This window comes from Ambystoma mexicanum, chromosome 10 (genome assembly GCF_040938575.1).
Source record: "Ambystoma mexicanum isolate Mex_15411 chromosome 10, UKY_AmexF1_1, whole genome shotgun sequence".
In the NCBI taxonomy this organism is placed as follows: Eukaryota; Metazoa; Chordata; class Amphibia; order Caudata; family Ambystomatidae; genus Ambystoma; species Ambystoma mexicanum.
Genome location: NC_090932.1, coordinates 767,190,553 through 767,216,138, shown reverse-complemented (window position 1 = coordinate 767,216,138; position 25,586 = coordinate 767,190,553).

Below are 25,586 nucleotides of genomic sequence, written 5' to 3'. Positions count from 1 at the left end.
TGAGAAAAAAAATATATATATTTTTTTTTTTATCTAATACAGAAAGTTTATAAATATATGAGTAAAATGAAGTACACTTACTATTTCGGGTAAGATATGTTCTAAGTACTCTGTAGGTCTGGTCTTGTTCTTAGTTCTGTAGTGTCTGTGAGGTAATTATGTTGGAAGCCAATTTATCTTCTTGTGGTATATTCCATTTTAGGACATATTGCATTTAAATGAATGGTTAGTGTGTTAAATATATGGGTTACATTTCTTATGTATTACTACATATAATAGCAACTCCAGACACGTGTTTCGGTCTGGTTGGACCTCATTAGTAGGGTGGAGCTGTGCCTCTCTACGAATAGTGACCAAGGGGTCCACGTCTGGATTCCCCTAGTAACTTAGGGTGAGACCCAAAGTTATTTAAATATGCAAAAAACAAGGGGTGTCCTGTGATTGCTATTGGTAGTCTTCTTCAGAGGAGAATTGCCTAGCATGTTGGTGCTGGACTGCCCCAGGGCAGGACAAAGACTGATATGTTTGAGATATGTCTTCTCTGTGGAAGAAAGTGAGATAAAGACGCTGGGTAAGTCTCTCGTAACCAGGACTAAGGTCTAGCAGGGGGACTCCCAGGACCCCTCTTGGTAATTTGCATGAAAAACCTGCATATAACCACAAAAAGTCAAACAGTAAGTATATAATGATTGGACTCACAAACACCACAGCATAACACACCCATTCAAGCAAACTCCTCACCATACACCACAATCCAAAATGTTTGCTTCCATGGGTATCTTATGCTGCAGTGCTTGTTGCCAAACACTACAATCTTGACTGCATGGCCTGGTCAAAACCCTTCATACAGCCTCACCAAAAGGAACACTAAGTATATAATAATTAAACTCACCACAACATAACACAGCCAAACAAACAAACACCTCACCAATAAATACAACCCAAAATGCACTGATTCTTCAATACCAACATTCTGAACAAAATCCAACCAACAAACTAAGACACGTAATGTCACTGTCCTATAAACACTATTACACTACTATCAATCAGTACACACATTTTTAAAAACATATCCCTTAAGCAGCCCACTACCACAGTCAAAATCTTTGGTAACATGGGTGTGTTATGCTGCAGTGGTTGTAGTCAGGCCCTAGAGTCTTGGGTGCATGGCCGAAGGCCTACGGAACTACGGCCATGCACCCAAGACTAGGCACTGCCCACAACAACCGCAGCATAACACACCTATAGAAACAAACACCTACCAAATAACCACAACCCAAAAACATAATACATCCACCTCAAAACCTACCCACTTCAATTAACATTCTAAAAAATAATTACAACCAACATAGACACTCTTCAATACATACCCTTTTCACCCAATGCTCTTCTAACGACCCAAAACCAACATCATACTAAACTAAAATATCCAGCAGTGCGCCCAGTGTTTTTATGTCCGCGGACACCGCAAACACATCACGACCCTCCCCCACCTAAACAAATACAGCATTTGACCCATCTCTTACTCCCCCACCCTCTCCAAGCACTCAAACACACCAACACACTCTCCAAAATTGGATTTATGCTCACTTCCACGCCGCGCTGTCCGTGGACATCCGCGGATCCAATATGGCAGGCGCATCGAAACAACTTGACGCACCTCACGCCTCAACCCAGCCAATCAGAGAACACATCACATGTCCGCTGACATGACACAAGCCGATTATCCAATCGGTGTCCTGTCCTCAGAGCGAACAGGGAAGTGTATCCGCGGGGCGGACATAGATATCACTCATTTTTTATGACCTACTTTTTGGTCGTTTTAAAAAACACTACTGGACGGATTTTCACCAAATGTACAACATTTTTGTGAAAATCCATCCAGCGGTTTGGGCTGTAGGCGCGACAGGATTTTTTCTCCATTCAGTCTATGGGAAAAAAAATGTGGGACCCCCCTATAACTTTGCCCCCCCTGGACCAAACCTCACCAAACTTTGCAAATAAATTCAGAGTGCAAAGTCTGGTGAAGATTCGTCCACGGGAGGGAAGTTATAAACCGCCCAAAAAAGTGCTCTTCCTATGAGATGAGCAACTTAACCATGAGTACACAGCCGCTACCGTGGGCCGTGTAATATACCTATGTATTATTGATAGCAATGGGGGCATCCATTTTTAGCTCTCCTGGCGAGGTCTTAGCCACGACAATGACATTTGCTACACAGTGTCCTCCATTTGATCTTTCTGAGAAACTATCAGGGCTCATGGTATGTTGAAGAAGTGGCAGTTCAAGGCAGTTCCAGAGGGGTTGGACAGAGAGCAGCTGTGACAGCCTGTCCTCTAGTTAAGCTCTGCACAGGCTATATAAATATCTTAATGTATGTATACTTTCTGAGAGACAACAACACCCATGACTTTTAATATATGTTGCTTTAAACCTGTTTTCTGCCATCAGTTTATCCCTGCTCATTATATCAGCACTCACCAGTTCCTGAGAAAATGTTGACATGGGATAAAGTGTGTGGCTCCCCTGCCTCATATCTTCATTTTAATTCTAAATTCAGTTGTGAAAAGGTAAGAGTCATTTCTTTAGATTTTATTAGATTTGTAAATGCGCAGCACGTTCCACTATCTGACAGTCTGACTGGACTTCCTGGTGAGGAAAGCACCATTTGATTTGCCTTCAGGTCATGTGATTAGAGAGAAAAAGGCTGGTCTCATACTGATGTAAATTGGGTTTGAATTGTTTTTGTCTTTTGAGACCACACATCACCCCTCAGTGTCAGCTGTATAAACTACCTTAACAGTGTTCATATTTTCATGAGGTTGTCTGCACTGGCTACCATACATTTTTTAACTGGATTTCCTGTCTCCCTTCTGGAACAAGGGAGAATGTGATATGGTGATTGATTCCTGAACTATGTGCGCTGCAACTGCCTTTCCTTTTTTTTAAACAGCCTGAGGAAGGGACACTTTTATAGGGAGTTATACACTGCAAAGTAACACATTGCTCTGCTGATTCCTGAATCTTAAAGAGACTGGTATTTAAATGATGAATGTTTCTTCAAATCTAGAGTCCTGGAGCACAAGTGGCAAGAATCTCATCTGAGATCACTGAAGCTGCTCCATGAACTTCAATCTGCGCTTAACCCAGGAGAGTGGGAAGTGAGCTATTCAATCCTTCGCTTTCAACAACTAACTGTAAGGAATATTATTTCTTACTACAAACTGTCTATAACACATGAACTGGGCCATTATTACTTGTTTTTTTTCTACTTGGACTTTTCAAATCCATTTTATTGTATAGGCCCAGTTTTGTTCCATTACTGATAATTCAGATGTGAATATATTTTAGTCAGATTGATATTTCCATGATACATATTTGTGTTTTCTGAGAGTATTATCTCTCTCGGAGGAGATAGAGTATTATATAAAAAAACACCACTGTTTTACATGTGCAACATTGTGAACGCTGCATATTACCCTTAATATGGAGGGGTGATTATTTTTATTGATTGGGTTTTCCATACTGTGTCAGTCCAGAGTTTATTAAAAGAATTCAGGCTATTAGTCCTGTACCTTGGCTCCCATATGTGAGTGTTGAAGGACTGGTTACAGGCAGATCACACGTCCCTGTGACGGCAACAATACATTCTGATGTCTGCCCTTTCAACTTCCGATGGTACTTTCTATGCCTACTGCGGTGATCACGGGTAATGAGGAATCAGGATTCAATTGCAGAGAGGGAGCCTGAGAAAAGGCTACCTCATTGAAGGAAGGCAGCAGGCGCACAAATTACCCACTCCCGACTCAGGGGTGGGGGAGTGACAGATAATAACAATACAGGATTGTAATTGGAATGTGTACAAGGATTGATTAGAGGGTATGTCTGGTGCCATTCGTCACAGTGATTCCCGCTCCAATAGCATATATTAAAGTTGCTGCAGCTAAAAAGCTTGTAATTGGAACTTGTGATCAAGCTGGCAGTCCGGTGCGACACATGCTAATGTCTATCCCAGTCCCTGCCTCTCGGGCCCCCTTGATGCTCTTCCTTTAGTGTCCTGGGGGGGTCCGAAGCTTTAACTTTCATAGCATTTGAGTGTTCAAAGAAGGCCGGTCGCTTGAAAACTTCAGATAGGAATGATGCAATAGGACTTCAATTCCATTTTGTTTGTTTTCGTAAGTGGGGCCATGATTAAAAAGGACAGCCGGGGGCATTCGTATTGTGTCGCTACGGGTGAAATTCTTGGACCGGCGTACTTCCGACCATAAACGATGCTAATGAGCGATCCAGCAGAATTATTCCATTAAACTGCCAAACAGCTTCCGGGAAATCAAAGTATTTCAGTACTGGGGGGAGCATGGTTGCAAAGATGAACTTAAAGCTATTGAAAGAAGGGCAGCACCAGGAGGGAAGCCTGTGGTTTAATTTGACTCAGCACGAAAACCTCACCCAGCCCTGACACAGATAGCATTGACAGATTGATGGCTTTTTCGCAATTCTGTGGATGGTGGTGCATGGTTGTTCTTGGTTGGTAGAGTGATTTGTCTGGTTAATTCCAATGACGAATGGAACTCGTCCACTGACTAGTTACGCGACCACCAACAGTTGGTATTCAACTTCTTTGAGGGACAAGTGGCATTCAGCCCTTATATGTCTGGGGTTGCTCGTGCTCTACACTGAACAGATCAGTGTGTGTCTAACCTCCTAAGCTGTCCAACAAACCCAAAATGACATTCCAACTCCTTATAGTTTTTTTGTAATCGCGATATACGCACTCGGAAAAAGTGCCGCAAATTGAAAATAAGCTTCATTTCACCACTTGTAAAAATAGCTGCTTCTTGCTTTCCACTGCTGAAATTCGTTTTCAATCTGATAATCATTCATGAATCATTGCTAGTGTTGACCTGAACTAATTCAAAGTAGCTATCACCTACCCTGAATCTCCTTTAGTGAATTAAAATCATTTTTAGCATATTTTTCACTTCATTGCAATCACATTTAAAAGTATTTTGCCTGTTTAAAATCATACCGGTTTTTTCTAAGCTTGCTGGGGGGAACTGGAACTGAACTGCATTTGATTGTATTCTGGAAACCTGTGTGCCCTCCTTTCCGTCTCTCCATATTGCATAGGTGGGGAGTGAGTAGTCACAGGGGAAAAAGTGATTATATTATCTTCTGATTGAATTCATATCAAGTTTATTTCTGTGTTGCATTCTTTCCCATCTTGCATTTCCTTGAAACCATACAAAGCATTCTCTGCTACCTTATTCTTTCTATGCCAACTCCTAAGTGATTAAAGAATTGTGCTATTTAATATTGTCCATTGTTGATCACTATTATATTCATAAGTGTGCTATCAAATATTAATATATTCATAAAAGCGTGATATATATATTGTTTTATTCCTCCAATAAATCTTTTAATTTGCAAAAAAAACTTACTTCTTGGCTCAGTGAGGTCAGGGGGATTCAAAGAGAGGGGCGTTATATAAGGGTTTATCATCCAGATTCAAAGAATTTGACATAAAGATATATTAAGAAGGGCTTCCATTGGGCATCCCAGACAAGGCATTGACTTAGTTGGATTGCTGGATTGAAGTCACTTACAGTTGCTCCGTGTCATTTTGCTTCTAAGGCGAGCACATTGCCCCTGAGCTATCCTCCCGAGACAGACCCCTCCAAGAGCATTGCCTATAAATGCATCCTTCAGCAAATCAGCATCACGCTCTGCACCCTCTCCCACATCAGCTGTCAAAACCTGGAGACCCGACCATGCATCTAGTACACTCCTGATGCAAGCTAATCGATTCAGAAATAGTGTCCCCACACCCATGCAAAACAGCTCCTTTCACCAATGGGGGTTGTCGCTAGAACACACTTACCATAAACCCAGCAATGATTTCTCCACTGCACTGCTGCAGTGCACCCTCGACCACAGAGTTACCATGTATGTGTTACCCAAACTCACCGCTTTTCTTCCTCTACTTATACACTTCAGTACCTCCCCTTGTTCTACGAGCTGACCCAAAAGCCACTAGCAGTGATGCCCCCCTACCTTGGGTTGCAGAGCTCAGCACCCAACATGTTCTCACCATTGACCAGGCCCTTGAGAGTTCTGCTGGCACACATCCTCCTGCACTCCTAGTAGCTTCTCCCTGTTACAAGTTACCTCAACCAGAAACTTCTGCTTAGGTGAACAACTAGCCCCATAGAGGGTTCCAGCCCGAAGCAACTGACACTCCACCAACTTACCACCAATAGAAACTCCCGCTTAGATGACCGCATATCCTATACGATAGGGTCCACACCTAAAACTGGAGCACTGCCAAGCTCAAACAACCCTTCCAGGCCTCTGTACACTCAGAAGGTTAGTAATCCCATTACTGCTGACAAAGCCAAGAGAAATCCTCCTCCCAGCTCCATAGCGCAGTACAGCAAGATAGTAGAGAAGACAATACCTCCTAGCCCACCTATCAAGACTATACCACCACCACTGTTAAAAGGTGGTCTCATCAATGTACAATCAATTCCTCCACACACTCTCGACATCCAGGATTTACTCACCACCCGAAACTTCGACCTCCTTGCAACCACCGAAACATGACAGCATGCTGCATCAGGCCCTGCCTTCTCAATTGCATGGGGCGGAGTAGTAGCTATCATAGAAAGAGACTCCCTAGCCAACAGCGTCTGCAACTCCACTCTGTGAGACAACTATGACATCCTGGGCCTCATTACGACCCGGGCGGTAAGTACCGGTCATTACCGGCATGGCGGAAGTGCCGTGTCCGTGCTGGCAATAGACCGCTAAAAGCGACCTATTATGCGTACGTGGGCACGAGCTTTGCTCCATGCCGGTAATGACCCCACCGCCATGCCGTAAAAGGGCAAAAAATCCCCCTTTCCAGCATCGTCTGTAGTGCAAATATCTCCTCCGGCATCCAAGCCATCGGCATTAGCGGCGACCGCTAATAGCGGTGACCTCTAATAGCGGTAACCGCTATTAGCGGTGACCGCAAATAAGCGGAACTGGAAGTAGTGTCATCGCACAGGAACAGGAAAGAGCACAGCGGCCATCTTTAAAAACACAATCCGTTGCCATCCACCACAACCAAGAGCCATCTGACCCCCCAGAACTCGGCCACACCTCCAACACCAGCTGCTGCATCTCACCATGCCGAAAGCCGTCAAAAAATCCACTGATCGCCTGCGCAAGGAGCGCTTCTCCCGAGAGGAGTTAACCATGCTGGCAGAGATGCTGCAGGAACATGTAGATGTCGTGTTTTCCACAGACATGACCCGTGCTGCAGTGCAGCGCAAAAAACAAATATGGGTGGAGGTTGCCCAGAAAGTCAGTGCCGTTGGCACCACACCCCGTACTCCCAAAGACTGCCGTAAGCACTGGGATGATCTGCGTTCATATGAATGCAGCCACCCCAATGCATGCCCGATGCCTGTAGACCCATCACTAACTCTCTCCCTCTATTGGTCCCCCACAGGCACGCATTCAGACACCAGTGACGAGGACACCAGGGAGGAAGATGCCACATCATGTGAGAAGGCCAGGAGCGAGGAGGGAGAACACCGCCCCTCCACTCCAAGGGGTATAGACCAACCGGCACCACAGTGGAAGGCCAAGAAAACACCACAGGCCACAGCACCAATGTGCACTACAGCCTCCACTACAGCACCCACAACAGCCACCAGCACCCAAGAGGCAGTGGCAGAAGGGACTGCATCGGCTGCCAGCAGCACATTGGGTGAGACAGCTGCCACAGCAGCCGTTTCAGACGATGAGGAAGATAATCAGCTGCATGTTGCAACTCCCGCCACAGGCCCCCTGCATTCCCCACAACTATCCCCATGCAGCATGCTCGACAGCAGCATGCACAGTCTGTCCCTGGTTCATTCATGGCTTGCAAATCCCAGCACCACACCAACTGTGCCCAAGGAACATAGCATGTCGGAAACCCCTCCCACAACCACCGCAGCCCCAACCAGCCAAGGGGGGATCCGGGATATTCAGAGGCGCCAGGAGGAGCTCACAGGCCTGTTGACGCAGCATATAACGGAATGTGGGAGGGCAAGGGATGACATTCGGGAATGTGCTGCATCCTTGAAAACAGCTATCGAGTCATTCTCGAAGGACATTTGTGCCAAATTGGCAGTAGTACGGCACATCCTCTCTGAAATGGTGGCAGCATTGCAGGCCATCCGTTCACCACAGTTGCCAGAACAACCTGGAACATCTTCGACTGCTAGTTCGACCAGGACCAGCCCCGTGCATAGGTCTGGCAGGAACCTGCGCAGATCGGACAGGGGGGCACCTGGTGCTGGAAGAGGGGGATGGCAGTAAGTACAGCCATGCATACTGGTGCCATGTGGACTACTGGTGCATGCTACTGCACACCATGTGTGGGGAAGTCAAGGGGGAGAGGGTGTGTGGGGGAGTTGAGGAGGAGGGAGAAGAGGGTGTGTGGGAGAGTTGGGGGGGGAGGGTGTGTGGGGGAGTTGAGAGGGGAGGGGGGAGAGGGTGTGTGGGGGAGTTGAGGGGGGAGGAGGAGAGGGTGTGTGGGGGAGTTGAGGGGGCAGGGGGGAGAGAGTGTGTGGGGGAGTTGAGGGGGGAGCGGGGAGAGGGTATGTGGGGTGGAGGGCTTGTTCACTTTGTTATAATTCTTTAATACACATTTTGGTAACTCATGATTCACATGTGTGGACATTGCTTATTGTGTATGTGTGCTTTATTGGTGAACAGTCTACAGTGTCCATGTCACTGACACACCCAGTGGCCCGAGTGCCACCTCCATGTCACACTCCCCGTCCATATGTGCTAGAAGCATTGGTTGATCAGAGGCACGTCCCTCCTGTGCCTCCCTCCTGTGCATCGCTGCCTCCCTGAGGTGCTGCCCCATCCCCACCCTCCTAATCCTTATCGTCAAGTGGTTGCAGTTCAGCGTCAGGGGGCAGGGGCACATCCGTCTGATGCACATATTGTGTAGCATGACACATGCCATGACGATCTTGGCCACCTTCTCATGGCGGTACAGGAGTGCCCCACCTGACCTGCTGAGGCAGCGAAACCGTGCCTTCAAGAGGCCAAATATCTGCTCAATCACCACACGGGTACGTGTATGTGCACAATTGTAGTCCTCCACGTGCCTGTTCTATGGGTTCCAGACTGGGGTAAGGAGCCACCTCGTCAAGGGATAGCCTGCATCACCTGCATGTGGGCAACAATGTATATGTGTAAGTCATCACATCATATGGGACCTCTATCAATGACACCATAGCATGCATTGATTTCCTGATTGCAACCACATTTCCATGCATGAATGGAGACACACGATGTGACTGCTATGTGTGTATTCCTCTTATGGACTGGTGTGCGTGCCATCAACTAGTGGGCGCAGAGGGGTCCAGTTCCTTGTGAGTGCTCATGCACAGTGTTAGTCCACGCCGGTTGTTTCCATGATCTGGCTGATGTCCAGTCATTTGTATGCTTTCATCCTGGCACCGTTGATGTCAGCCTCATGATGATCTCACTATGCACAACAAATGGTGACATGCACTTTTGTTGGACCTCTGTGTCAGTGTAGTGGTGTATTAATGTATTTGGCCCTCATGTGACTCCCTTGTACGCAGTAATGGGCGACTGTCCTTTCAGATGATGGTATTTGGTGGTGTGTATTGGCCATAGTAATTGCTTATAGCTGCATTGTGTTGAGGGGGTTACGGTCTGATTAAGTACAGTGCACATGTAGATGGCTATGGAATGGTTGGGACACTGCATTTACATGGTAGGGCAGCTTTCATCTTGCATTATGTGGTTGGGTGTCAGGTCCATTCTGGCCTGCTTTGGGGTATGATCATGGTCCAGTCTCTCAGGCACTCACAGCCAGGTGAAGTATGCATCTCTCCCCCCCATCTCAGCCAGGTAAAGTATGCATCTCCCACCCAATCTCAGCCAGGTGAAGTATGCATTTCCCCCCCCCATCTCAGCCAGGTGAAGTATGCATCTCTCCCCCCCGTCTCAGCCAGGTGAAGTATGCATCTCTACCCCAATCACCTACCCATATCGCATTTCCATGAGCCTAACATGTGACTCACCGAGAAGCCAGGATCTCTGCCCTGCATGTCGCTCCATGTAGCGTGGTATCATGGAGCTCCACAGGACCATTGAATCATTGGTTGATCCGGGGTATCGGGCACAGCAATGTGTGATGATCTTGTTTCAGTCACACACCATTTGCACGTTGATGGAGTGGTATAGCTTACGGTTGCGGTACGCTACCGCCATGGCATGCACCAATTCCACATGGGTGCAGTCGATGGCGCCAATGCAACCAGGGATGCTGGCCAGTGAATGGAAACGAACTTTGGTGTTTGAGATCTCCTGGGCAGACCGTGGTAAGGAAATGTGGTCGCCTGTGTGCTTCAGGAGGGCATCAAGCACTTAGTTCAGCGTACGTGAGAATAATGGTTGTGATATGCCATGCATGTGCCCCACTGTGTGCTGGTAGGTGCCTGTGGCCAGGAAGTGGAGCACAGACACTATCTTCAGTAGGGGTGGGATGTCGGTGCGTGATTCAATCAGGCTGACAATGTCGTCATGTATCATATCCACAATGGTGGTGATGGTGTCCCGGTCCAGACGGTACAGGGTGTGGATCTGCTCAGGGGTTAGGTTGAATGGACTGGCTCTAATGCGAGGGATTGGGGGCTGCCTGCGTGGTGCCACTGGCTGCACTCGTGGGGCATGCTGGCCCTGCCTCGCCCTCCTTCTCCTCCTACGTCTCCTTTGTGCTGCCTGTTTTTGTTGTTGTAGTTGTTGTTGTTGCAGCAGTTCCACTGCAATCATGTCCTCCAGCCCCAGCATTGCTGGTAGTATTGGAATCATTGTGGAGTGTGACTGGTTGTGGGAAGGGGTGAGGTGTGCTCCTTTTGTGCTGGCCCAGTCTGTATTGCCTCCACCTGTGCTGTTTGTGTGCACCTGTGGCAGTTGGGAACACTGCACATGGCCTTTTACGGGTGGTCCGCGATGCCGGAATTATCTCAATGCCGGTAAGGTACTTTTCGGGCTTCAGTAGGGCGTTATTTGCATGTCCGCCTGACTTGTGATGTTACCCTGTTTGCACCATGCCGGTATTGGCGGCATGGATGGTCGCGTGCCCGCGCTCCTAGCGCTATTAGCGGCACCGTTAAGTACGGTGCCGCTAATAGCGGGTTGGTGTGTCCTAATCGGCCGGACCGGTAAGCGATGCCGGTAATCCTTTACCGGCATCGTTATTCACTTACCGCCTGGGTCTTAATGAGACCCCCTGTCTGTTAAACTGCCCTCTCACCCTCCAACAGCACCATTCTCCACACTATCTACCGCCCGGGAAGCTCTGCACTCTCCTATGAACAAAACATTATACACACTCTTGGTGCTAATATTAAATCTTCCTTCATAGAGATTCTTCAAGGAGACTTTAACCTAGGTTACAATGACCGCTCAGATTTAGCTGCATCCTCACTCTCTAGCTCATTGGCAACACTAGGCTTTCAACAATTTGTTACCTCGCCAACCCATAATAAAGGACCATCTTAGACTGGATTGCTGACCTAAACAGCCAGGCCAACATCCTTGCTAATGACCCTTGTCTATGGTCGGACCACAATTTTGTGCACTTAACCATCTCGTCCTCAGCCCACTCCACACCAACTGCCATACTTCTCCCCCCTACCTTAGCTTTCAGCTCTATGAATATTACCAAAGAGTGCATCACCCCTTGCTTAATCCTCTCTTACCTGAGACACCCTTTTCTACAGACCCCAACACACTTGCTGACCTGTACTGCAAGACCTTTACAGAGGTGTGATGCTGGAAATGCATTGAAGGGACATGACCTCCATGTCGATGTCCTCTACTCCCTTATCATGTGTGTTCTGTGTTGTTTGGGACGCCTTTCAGTGCAGCTCTTCCTCTTTTTGGTCATGGTGAACAGAGACCCTTGGGATACTCTTATGGAACCCATGGGTGTGGGTACAACCCTGTACCCCTAGTGTATGTTTTTAGGCACCTGTGTGTGGCCCACAGAGCAGGGTACAGGCCACACACAGGTGCATAATTCGACAGAATTTGACAGGTGCTCTGAGCATCCTCAGAACACACAGAATTTGACAGGTGTTCTGAGTATCCGCCATTTTGGGGTACCCAGGACCTGCTATAGGAATCAATGGATTTCTGATAAAAGGCAAGATGGCCCCTGTGGGCTCTTGGTTTCTATTGCCTGTTACCTTGTTTCCCAAAGTCCTGGGACACCCTGACTCTGTCCCTTTCTGTGACTGGCTGTTGGGTGGAAGAACCATATATGGTATTATGGGGAAGTTCAGGCCAGACTGGCTGGAGCCTTCCAAATGACTGTATGTTGTGGGTACACCCCTAGGGGTGGGACCTGTGTGAATACAGTGTGTGACCAATATGCATTCTATACCATGGGTGTTTTTTTTCTGTGTGTGTGACACAAAGAATGAGACAGCCCTGCCTGAAACTTACATGAATGCAGTGTGTTGTGCTGAAAGGCTGGGTGCTTGCCCCAATCCACATTCCTTGTTATGGGTTTCTGGGTGGAAGTGAATAAACTGAATGTCTGTAGGCCTGATTGGCTGCCTGCCTGAATGAATGCCCTTCTGTCTGATTGGCTGACTGAGCTTGACTCAGCAGAGTGAATGAGGGACAGATGTGTATATCTGGGGACCTCTCACTTCCCAATTTGTTCAGAAGCTGAAGTTGAAACTTGAAGATGTTTCTCCTTGCAGCCCAGCTGGAAGAATAATAATTGCTGCTGCTTTCCTGCGACCCAATCTAAAAACTGTGGAGTCTGTTGAGGACTGATCCAAGAGAGGACATGGCTAGGAGAACTCTCCCCGAGCTAAGAGGGAATATCGTGCAGAAGCTGATCTTCATCGAGGTACCCTGGAAGCCAGTCCCGAAAGACTGTTGACTGGAGAAGGGGTTCACTGGTAATCTTGAAGCGTAGCACCAGGACATCAAGGCCATCGAAGTCCATTGCCGTCGACCGGGGCTTGGAGGATTTCTGTAACCGCTGGAAGCCAGTCGAGTCATGTTACCCAGAAGAGCGGACAGATTGACGTTGTGCTGCTCCACGACTGGAGCAGCAATGCTCCACCTTTGCCTAAGAACATTGCACAAAGGGCTCCCTTGTCATCACCGTTGACCGATTTGTCCTGAGATCTTAAGCTTTGGTTGCTTGTCCATTTGCTACCCTATAGAGAACCTTGAATGGGGTGCTCTGTGCTTCTACTCTGCCATATAGAGGGCAGGAGTACAGATACCCCCTCTAGTCTTTACAGGAGGCCATAGACACTATTACACCACTCACACTACACAAACTCAAACCATCTGCACACAGGAACTGATGGTTTACCCCTGAATTAGAAACATTTCACTCCAAACAGCGTCTTGCTGAAGTAGATTGGAATAAAACACCTTCAGAAGCAAAAAAACTACTGTTCTCCCTTGCTGCCAAACATTATAAACAAGCTATCCTCTCTGCCAAAGCCTGTACTTGCAATTTCTGCATTGCCAATGCAACATCCAATTCTCATGAGTTGTTCATCATCTTAAGGGAATTGGAAAACCCAACTAACCCCCCAGTCACCATTATGAAAGACGACATCTGGTGTACCAATATTTCTAATGCCATGCTCACTAAAATTAAAACTCAACTCAGTAAAATCGACATTAAACAAGCCTTGCTTAAACTCTTGCCATCTTCCACAACTATGAGTACTACCTCCCTGACGCGCCAAAAGATCTGCCCTTGTTCCATTTCAGGAACGTGACTGAAGTCGATGTTAAAGCAATTTTAAAAGGCCTTAACGCTTCTTGTTGCAAAGCCGACATCTGCCCTGCAAGACTCATCAAAGATTTTGTTCAGATCTTGGCACTCTTCATTATCTCCTTCATTAATGCCTCCTTCACCATGGGCATTGTCCCCACCAGCCTTAAAGAATCCTGGGTTCTCCCGCTTATCAAAAAATCCTAGCTCGACCCTACGATTCCCACCAACTACTGCCCAATCACTACCGTTCCCTTTTTACTAAAAATTCTGGACCGAGCAGCCTATCTGCAAATTCAAAGTTACCTGGAAGCAAACCACATCTGGGTCATGCGTGAGTCGGGATTCCGCCCAGGCCATGTGACCAAATCAGCGCTACTTGATCTGAAAATTCAGATAGGGACAACGGAATGCCGGCACTTCTGTTACTCCTAGACTTGTCTGCAGCATTTGACCTGGTGGACACATCTCATCTGTGGTGAACTTCCCCCCTGAAGCCACAACCTGGATTAACTCCTTCCTAAGTGACAGAGTGATCCGAGTATTAACAGAAAATGCCAGTGCTTCACCAGCACCCATCACTTTTGGTGTTCCACAAGGATCCTGTGTATCCACTACTCTGTACAACATCTTTACAAAATCACTATTTATCCTCCTAGACTCAGTCAGCATATTTTATACAAATTATGCCAATGATACACAAATACTGCTCCACTCTCCGGCAATTACCTTCAGGACTCTACCACCCTAAAGTCCATCCACACTGCTATCCATACTTGGATGGCTACCTACCGCCTGTGCCTAAATGATGGCAAGGCAGAAATCCTACTTGGGCACCACATCGATGATCAAGAAGCTCAACCCTCAATACTCCTCCTTCAATATTGACAGCATCGCAATCCCAGCATCACCATCTGAAAACGCTAGGAGTTTACCTGGATGATACACTTTCCCTCTCAAGGCAAGTAAGTGCTATTGCCTCCTCAGCCGCCTACGCAACAAAATTGTTCAATGCACCAAGACCTTTCCTCTCTTCAGATAACTGCCTCAACAGAGCCAGGGCTACAATTGTCTCAAGGATCGACTACTTCAATGCCCTATTTGCCGGCACTTCGGCTAACAACATCTGAAGGATGTAGGTTATACAAAATAATGCATTAAGGGCAGCCCTGAACATCTCTAAAAAATAAAACACATCTCAGCAGCAAGAGAAAAAGCCCACTGGCTCCCTGTCCATGACTGGATTCTCTTTAAAACTCTCTCCATCACGCACAAATGCCTCTCCAATCACGCCCCGCCCTACCTTTCATAAACATTTGCAAATGCTGGGTCCTCTAGAGCCGCCTACGCTCATCACCTCACCCAACCCAAAATCAAACGAGCTAAAGTGGGAGGCTCCAGCTTTCCCTTCATTGCTGCCAAACATTGGAACCTTCTCCCTCCAGCTATGAAAGCCGAACACTCCTACTGGATCTTTCGCAAGTCACTAAAACTACTTCATATTCACCTAATCGACCAGTGACTAATATTCGCCTTACCTCACGGGCAATGGCCTCCCATGCAAAAACATTAGCATCTTCTTTACTGGGAATCCACGACGTTGATATTTTTATATTTATTGCAGCATGTTTGATGTGTCACTGGTCTTGTAACAGCGTCTTGATGCCTTTGGACTTAGTACGTTTTATAAATGTAAAAATAAATAAGTAAATAAATATGTGTGCTATCTTGTAGATTGCCTCACCTGGGGTGGCAGGATTCTTGACAGATGTCAACAGGAATGGTGAGAGCGGGTAGGAACTGTCCCATGCAAACGGGGGAATGGTTGTTATTTGCATTGATTGTCATTCCTTGTGTTTCTGTGGGTCATGTGTCTGCTTGCATGTGCATGATAGTTGATACGCACCCATCAGCCAGGTGTTTCCAAAGGGTCCTGATGCAAGGGCGTGGTATATGGGGTAATTGCAGTAGATCTAGCTGTCATGCGTGCATCCCGGGTAATTGGCATTGACATGCATGATGTGTTCCTTGACATCACAGATCACCTGAGCATTAATGGAATGCCAATGTTTCCTGTTGCGATAGATGTGCTCAGTCTCTTTGGGGGTGGAGGGGTCACAGCGCTACATGTGTGCAGTCGATGGCTCCAGGACCCGTTTGAAGTGTGCAATGGCGTAGATTTCCTGACACATGCCTGCAGTGTGCGTGGCATGTAAATCTGCCTATGCACACATGTTAGAATGCAGGCCAATACCTGGGTGAGGCTCCTGGATTGTTTGGGCTGTGATATGCATCCAATGATGGCTGTGGTGTGCTGGAATGACCCAGTTGCCAGGAAGCGTAAATCTGAAAGTACTTTCACTGGGGGTGTCAGTGCCTGTGAGCACATGGTGGATGATGCCAAGTCATTCTTCCACTCTCTGACCAGGTCCAGGATGGCATTGGGAGGGAATTGGTAGTTTCCATAAACCTCCTTATATGGCATCCCAAACAATGTGGTTTCTGGACAGACGATTCTAGTCCTGCTCCTCATCCTCCTCCTCTTTCTTCCTCTTCTTATATGTAGTAGAATCAGTGCTAGTATAGAAGGGTCCGGCATTGTGTACATTCTATGTTCAATGGGGTTGGATTGTACTTTGATGCTTGAGCTTTCATTGTGCTTTGTACTTTGCAACGGGTATCAAGTAGTTTTAAGCTACTGAATGTGCATTCTACTTTGGACTCTAGCTTCTGTGAATTGGGTATTGGGTTTCCTTCACGTTTTTGTTCTTTTCACCGTGCGTCCCTCCCCACACCCATATTCTACCTCATTTTCCGCATGGAATGGGGATTTTGCATTTTACCCCCACTATGTATTTCTTTGCGCTGGCCCCTTCCACGCTTTGCGTTCTGTGTCATGCAAAGCACTCCAGCACAGCACAAAGTAGGAAGGACCAGAGCAACGTCTGATCCATGAATCACAAAATAGTTTTTTACGCAGCACAAAGTATACTTTTACCATGCAAATTAAATATGTACAGCCCTAAATATTTTGTAAATTAGGCCCAGAAGGTAAGTCAAGCTATACATATTGCAACACAATACACAAGCAAAATGCATTATCAAGTATCTCCAAGATTTTACATTTAAAATGTTCTTTAATACGTAGTTCAACCCACCTTCATATACATGGACTCCAGACAAAGCCTGGATTTAACAACACAAAATGTAATTAATAGAGAAGTATTTAACATCCTAAAGAAACCTGTGCTGAGTTAATGGACGGGTGAAACATGCGGACATTGGCACCTCACTGTCAAATTGAGGTAACACTATTACATTTGCATCAGAAAAATGCAGACTCTTTTCCCATAATGTCTGTCATTGTAGCAACATATTTGTTTACTTGAAGCCCCCATAAAGGATATGTATAACTTTGTGATATATTTTAACTCCTCTTTGTGGATACACAGCTATCTAAGCATGATGACCTCTCTTTGATAATCTCAGAGATAGAAATGTACAGGGTTTAGGAAAGAATATTTGTATGGCAAGTCTGTGGTTTCCTTTTTTGATCATCTTTTCTTTTAGTTGTCAGTTTGTGTTTTTGATATTGTGCACTGATGGGCATGATTTAACCTGGCAGAGCAATAAAAACAAACTCCAAAGAAGGGTGTGCTCATTCACTTGTGTGCACAATGAACTTTCCAAACTTTAGTTGTAGGTGTTTTTCCACACTGTTTCCATGCCACATGAGAAAAGTGCAATGTTTGCCTTCAGAGGGATTGCTAAATGTGCCCCCCTTGTATACACTGGTGAATTGTTCATTATATTGAACATTGTTTGCAAATTCCCCTTAGACAATCAGGCACTATCGAACCACCTTAGTGTTGGACGTTATGTTTACGTATATGTTTATGTTTGTATATTTGGAAAGCGCTCCTGGTTCCTAAAGGCTTATGGGCGCTGACTAACATACAAAGAACAGGACAACATGGAGCAGACCTAAGGAGAAATAGAATCATGTAGGATCAGTGAAATGGTTTTTGTGCACTGGGGCTAGAAGAAAAGAGCGGTCTTCAATTTCTTCTTAAACACCTCTTGTCGAGGCTATGGTTCTCAGTGCTGGCATTAGGGCATTCCAGGCTAGCGGGGCCACTATATTAAATGCTCCATTCTGTGCTTTATTGTGATTTATGGTGTTCAGGAGGTTGGTGTTATCTGATTTTAAGGACTGCGTGCTTGTTTTTTTTACAATGGCTTCAGTTATATAGGATGATATTTGGCCCACGAAGCATTTCTGGGTTCTAAGTAATAACCTAAACTGCACCCTGGCCTGTATACGGAGCCAGAGAATACTCAGCCTTGCCTCCGACACATGATCCCTCCTGTGAAGGCCCTTAAAGCCTCTCACTGCCCCGTTCTGGATAACCTGTAGCCGTTGAAGGTCTGTTTGAGAGATGCTCACTAGCAGGCTATAACAAAAATCCAGTTTGGAGCCTATGATGGCCCTGGCCCTGGCTTGTGTCTGCAAGGTTTTCTCAGTAATTAGAGTTCGGAGATGGCGAAACAGTTTGATGAAATAAGAGGATGACAAAGTCAAACTGTTCACCTGTGCCTTCATATTTAAGTTCTTATCATCAACAATGACTAAGGTCTTGACCTTACTCATCACTACGATACTACGATACTACAACTATCTATGTTAAAACTCTTGTATATCGGACCCGATTTCTCCAGTTTGAAGTCTGAAGCAACGAGCATGAGTTCTGTTTTTGAACTATTAAGGGCCAGACCATTGGCCACCATCCAATGTTGGATCTTTTGGTATACCTTATTAATATAGATTTCATCATCACAATGCGAACCTGAGATGGGATGACGCATTGCGTGTCGTCTGCGTAATTCGCGAAAACAATCCCTTCACCTTACAACATGTAAAAGAATGGGATCATAAAAATATTATAAAAACACGCAGAGACACATGCTCCCCTTGGGACCCCAAATAACAGAGTGGTTGATTTGGCTACTGCCAGGTTACTTGCGACTCTCACCTGTCTGCCACCCAAAAAAGAGGAGATCCATTGAATTGCTTTGGTGAAAGAATTGGCCGTATCCCTCAGCCTTGTGGACAAGATGGTATGGTCCACCAGGTCAAAGGCTGCTGAAAGATCTAAAATCATGAGTAGGGAAACTTTACTTTTGTCCATGCCTTGATGGAGATGATATTTCAGAGCCAGAAGAGCGGTCTCTGGTCTGCGGTTTTGTCGAATTCCAGATTGGTATTTGTGAAGGATCTGATTATTATCTAGATAGGGAGAGATTTGATTGTAAGCTACTCTATCCAAGATCTTCAACAGAAAGGCAGTATTCATAATAGGAGGGTTTAAGGGGGCAAAAATGTGTTTTTTTTCAAAAGTGGGGTAATCCAGCTATGTTTAATAACATCTGGAACCCAACTTTGCTCAAAAAGGCATTGACAGATTTCGTAAGTGCCGGAATAAATATAGGGGAGCGCTCCTTAATCATAACGGCAGAACATAGATCACCCTTGCAGCTCATGCTTTTTAATTGAGCTATGGTTTTGGCAAGTTCATCTTTGGATAGCAGGGAGAAATTAAAAGTTTGAAGCTCATTAGCCTTATTAGGAGTATGTACATTGGCTTCAAGATCTTGTTTGCTCATGGATATTTTTTTTTCCTCAGTTTCGGCTCTAATAATATCTAGTTTACTAAACATAGCTTCCTGTATTTCTGTACATCAGGTATCATTTTGTCGGAATGGGGTCTTAAATCGGGCCGTGAATATGTTCTTGCTCTTTTAATACTTTAAAGAGTTCCTTACTATCTGATTTAGCATCCACTCTTCTTGCATTTAGTGACTCCTTTTTGGCTGATATCACAGCATGTTTATAATTGGCAGCAGCAGTTTATAAGCTGCTAAACTAGATGGATCTCTAAGCTGGCGTCAGGCGTAAAACAGCTTGATTTTTTTGGTCTTGAGTTGTGTGAGATCATTATTGAATCACGCATTTCTCCTGTATTTGATTTGGTGTTTTAGCTTAACCGGAGCAAACCTCTCGTGGCTGTGCTCAACGATTTCACAAGAGTACTTGTGATATCTTTTAGATTTCCAATATTGCTAACTTCTGCATTCAATATCGTTGTCCATGAGCCAAGGTTCTCTTTGTTCAGATTCTTATGACTTCTGACAGCAAGTGAGACTTTAGGCTCAATTACTCTTTTGGTGAAGTAGTTGATCTGGGTCTGGAAATATATACAGAAATGGTCTGACCATGGACAGGGTTTCACCTCTATGTCTGTAAGATTGAGGTTGAGCGTAGAGACCCTATCCAGGGTGTGTCCCTTGGAATGGGTAGGTTCTCTGATGAAGTGGGCAAAGGGAATCAATAGTATTTTCCATGACTCATGCTGTAATGTCCTTATTGAAACCTAACACCAAATTACTTCTTTTAGGTGATTTTAACCTTTGGCTGGGTAGCAATATGGACTTTACAGCAGGAGTCATGGAAAATACTCTTGATTCCCTTCGCCCACTTCATCAGAGAACCTAGCCATTCCAAAGGACACACGGTAAAAGATCATTCAGTAGGTTATGGAAGGCGTCAACAGTTGACGGCGCCCTGTAAATGTTAAGTGTGGTTTCAGCACTGATGGCCACTTTCACCAATAATAGTTCTGCTCCTGGTATGGGGCCAATCTTGTTTTCCCACGTTTTTAGCTCAGATCTAATAATGAGGGTTACACCTCCCACTCTGCTATCAACTCTGTCCTGCCTCATCATGTGGTATCCCTCCGGGAGAGCCAGTGCCAGCACTGGATAAGCAGCTTCATGGCTCCAGGTCTCTGTGAGAGCACAGATGTCTAGATTGAATTCTTCAATAAGAGTAGCCCTCCGTGACATATTTAAGGAGTGATCTGGTGTTGAGCAGCATGCATTTCAGGATACATTGTGGCACGGTTACACTCTTAAAATGCTCCTGTGATCCTAAGTTTTGCTTGAGGATGCACTGCTTATGTTTATTCGATCTTATATGTTTTTTAAATGTGTGCAATGTTATGGCAGGTGGGGGAATTAATTCTGAGATAAAGCACTGTATGGTGTCTTCCCTCTGTCCTTCCTCAAGCGCTTCCTCCCCCATGTGGGCCTTGAAAGCAACCTCACGTGGGCGGGTAGCAATGAGGGGGTACTGGATGCATGTATCTTAAGGAATTTGAGCATTATTTCCTCGGCCATTGTTGATCCGAATAAACCTCTTTCTCTGGTTCCTCCTCTGCTTGGGCTTTAGAAAAGGGAATGGGTTCTACATGTGAGATTGTTGGTGGGGTCTCTGTTTCCCTCATGTCCCTAAGAGCATGACGTGGGGGCAGCTGCGACATTCATCTTGCATATAACTTTTCCCTTGCCACCCTTATGGCGTTTAGGACTTCTACAATACCCATGTTACAGATCTTACCGAGGACTGATGAGTACAGGATCCAACCTACCTCCTACCTCACAGACCAAACCGGAACAAACCGGCCCCTAGGCACTGCGCTTGTGCCCCTGACGTGAAACTAAATACTCCTAGGAACAACAATTGTGCTGGGAATTGTAGTTCTAAAGTGTTTAACGGCTCGTGGGTTGCAAAGGAAACTTGAATCACGGCATTAGCTAAAATTAAGGCTAGCTGAGATTACAGCGTTCCCTAAAATACAATTTAGAAGCAGAACATTTAAAAAGGGCATGGTTTCCTTTTTATCCTTTCAAAAATGTGCATCCTTTTTCTTTTCCTTGTGTACTGAAGATCCATAATAGGCTATACATCATACAATTACAATGACAAAATGTGCTTTAATGTTAAATGTCCAATTAAAAGACCATATTTTAAAATAATTTTACCATTGTACCATTATATTTTTGTTCTGAATTGGTTTGATTTTTTTTTCAGTCATGCAGATGAAGTCAACGAATGTACTTATTATGCAATATTATGTTGCCAATTTATATAGAGCTAAGTCCCAAAGCAGTATCAACACAATCTCCTGAATCATGAGTGTAATATTCCAACTCCTCAAAAATAAAGGTTCTTAATTTATTTCTGAAATAAATAATTTTGTCTTGTGATTTGGGACCTTTAGTTAAGAATCTCCATATTTGGAATGTGTTTAGAGTAAAGGCTCTTCTACTAATGTCACGCTTCCCTTGAAGATGACATAACAAGGCCAGCAAGTGTCATGTAAGCAAGTACTGTAAGAAGCTTTTCTTTTTGTTTCATCCATCCCAACATAGTTGGTTGGTACATTTAGAGGATATTTAAAGGATCAGCTGTCATGAATGTGTCCAACTTCATCGCCTCTGCTAAGAACTCAAACCTATCCTCTATCCTAATTCTCCTTGACCTGTCTGGTACCTTTGACACTGTCAAACTCCTTAATACAATCATTGTTCTTGGTATTAGCAATCAAGCACTTACCTGGATTGAATCCTAACTTGCACCTCGCCAATTCTCCTGGAGCAACATCACCTCTCAACTCAGTCCTCTAACTGATGGGGTTCCACAAGGCTCTGTCTTGGAGCCACTCCTCTTTACACTCTACACTTCTGCTCTTAGGGCACTAATCTTCTCCTTTGGGTTCTCGTACCAACTCTTCACGGATGACACTGAATCTTCTTCTCTTTTCCTGAATTCTCCTCTGATCTCTCTATCAAAATGCCCAACTGTCTCTCTGCCATTAAATATTGGATGGCTTCGCACTCTCTGATGTTAAACTCTACCAAAACTGACATACTCTTCTTTTCTGCCAAACGCTCTCTCTCATCTCTTTCTCTGCCTATCCAGTCCCCTCCTGACACTCTGTTCTACTCTTCTTCAGCTAGAAACCTCAGCACCATCTATGAACCTTCTCACACTTCTCTACTTTTATCTTGAAAACCGGAACAGCAGCTCACCTCAACCTCCGAAATATTGGGAAAATCCAGCACCTCATTCCTTTTAACACCACAAAGCATCTCTTAACCACTCTTGGCTTCACTAAACTGGACTACGGTGCCAGCATCCTCTTGGTCTCCCCAACTATGCCTTTTGTCCTCTCAACAAGATCATTAACTTCGCTACAGGACTCTTTTTGAACTCCCCCACTTTACACCTATTTCCTCATACCATCACCAGGCTTAATGGCTGATGTTGCAATACAGGGCTCGATTTGAATTTCTTCTCCTCGTTCACAAATCTATACACAATAAGGCACCACTCTATGTATACTCCTCTATCCAACTCTATATGCCTTCTTGTAATCTCCGCTCTGCCTCCTTGACTATCCTTGTGGCTCCTCACCTTCCCTGTGTTTCCTTGTGCTCCGCTCTTTCTCTCTTCTTGCTCCACTTGCCTGGAATTCTCCTCCCATGAACATACGACAAACAGTCCACGTGGATTTGTTCAAAACCAAACTAAAAGCCTACCTCCTGCCCTCTTAGTTACCCTATTAACCTACCTCTCATCTGCCTGCTAGCTAGCACTTTTCCCTTGCCTCTAATCTGCCAGTGTCCCTCAGTTCCTCTGCCTCCACTCTAGAACTTCACCCATCATGGTCACGTCTTGAGCACAGCTGGCCGTACTGCCAACCTTCTCTTAAAAATGTCCATTGTTGGTTGGCCTTAGTCTATGTATGTCCACTTATGTATTGCCCCTGGTGACTGTTCCACTTACTCCCCTCCACAACCTGCTCAGAATGTCCCTCAAACTCACTCCATTGTAAGAAGCTCACTGCTTCCCGCCAAATCTGATTTCTTGTCTATTGAATGTTCTTTTGTGATCAAAAGAGCATTGTTCCTCCTGTATATTAATACATAAATACAATCAAAATTAAAACAAATATTGGGACTGTGCAATTGCATGAATTCATTTAACCTTACCAATTGCTTTTAAAGGGTGAACATGTTTTCCCCTGTATTCAGTGCTTTACCAATACCTATCAAGTTTTATGAATACAAGATCCACAATTTCTGCCTTAAAGCCAGTAATACTGCGATTCTTCTCATTGGGACACCTGTGCCTGCTTTCCCTATCTCACACTGGCTGCCCTCTCCCTTCATCTTCCTGTGAGGCAAAACACCATGGTGTAATCTTGCACTCCACTCTCTCCTTCTCCCCTAACATCACAGACCTTGCCAAGAAGGTCCAGCTGCACCACCTAAGAGGTATTCTCCCTTTTCTCACCTTCCCCAGAAGCTCACTGTCTCCAGAGCTCTGGTTCTCTCCAGGCTGGACTACTGCAATAGCCTCTTTCTCAATCTTCCTAACTCTACTCTCAGCCCCCTTTAGCTAATCCAGAACGGGGCAGCAAGACTTGTCCTTGGCCTCAAGCCGATGGACTGTATCTCTCCGTCCCTGAAATCCCTCCACTCACTCCCTGTGGCTGCAAAGAGCAAGTTTAAGGCCCTCTGCATCATCCACAAAGATGTCTGGGGCCGTGGCCCATATTATATTCAACTCGCTCTTCCTAAATACCTTCCTTGTTGAGCCCTCCGCTCAGCTTCCTCTAATTCTCTGCGGGTCAGACGCTTTGCCAAGAAGAGAGTGGGGGGGCAGATCTCTTTCGTCTGCAGGTGCTTCCCTCTTGAATGGCCGCCCGGCCCTTGCAGACTTGAGCCGGAGCTCCTTAAGTTCTGGAAGCTTCTCAAGACCTTCCTTTTCTCTTCTGCCTCCTCTCTTCTGCTAATCTATTCCCCTGTTCTGCCTACTCCGCCTGCCTGGCAGCTTGGTGCCCTCTGACTCAGACCGGGCACCAGGCACCCCCCGTCCAGTCCACCTTCACTGCTGCCTGGCCTTCCTTGCACTGCCACATGGCCCCCTGCACTGCCACCTGGCCTACCTGCACTTCCTGGTTTCCCTGGCTTCCTCGCACTTAACTCAGAGCCTTGCTGCCCTGTTGCACTTCAGCCCCTCAACTTCTCCCTGCACTTCTCACTGCACACTTGAACGATCCGAATGACAAAAGGCCTAGTATGATCGTGTGTCTTGTCCTCCCATTGTTCCCCTCCCTTGCCTTGTTTTTCCTTGAAACACTTGTGTATTGGCACATTATAAATACCCAATCAATCAATCAATCCATCTGTAATCATTTGGTTAAAATGACAGTCACTTGTTGGACTGGTGAACCATTGACCATCAATTGCTATCTTACGATCTATGGCAACATTCATATAAAGTCATTTTATGTCCACGTTTGGAAGGGATATGAAAAATCGGTGAGATAAGAAATGTAACATTTGCTTTTGCATCAGATGCAGATGGCCATATCATGGCCAGGGGCATACACTATAACAAATATTTAACACATTTAAACATTACACATTACCAGTGTAGCGACCATTTTAAAAAACAGTGCCCTGTACCAATTACTGTGTAAATATCTTTAGTGCCCACGTTGGTTGCAGTCTTAAGCCTGTGGATCGATTGCCATATATGGGTGCGGGCCTGCAGGATGAGCGCCGTGAATGATGAGAGCTTTGAAAGACAATGATGTGCAATTGCCTAAGTAGGTCCCAACATTGGCAGCTGTGGCTAATCTAAGCACAACACCCCACAGAGAAGGTTCTACCAATTGTAAACATGTAGGCAGTCTACCAATGCCATTTCTGTTCTTATGAAACGATGGCTTTCCTGGTGAAAACAAAAGTTTTGTCTCTTAGAAAATTAGTATGCGTTTTTACTGATGTAATGTTTCTGTTAAGAGATGGATGGAATAGACCACAAACAAT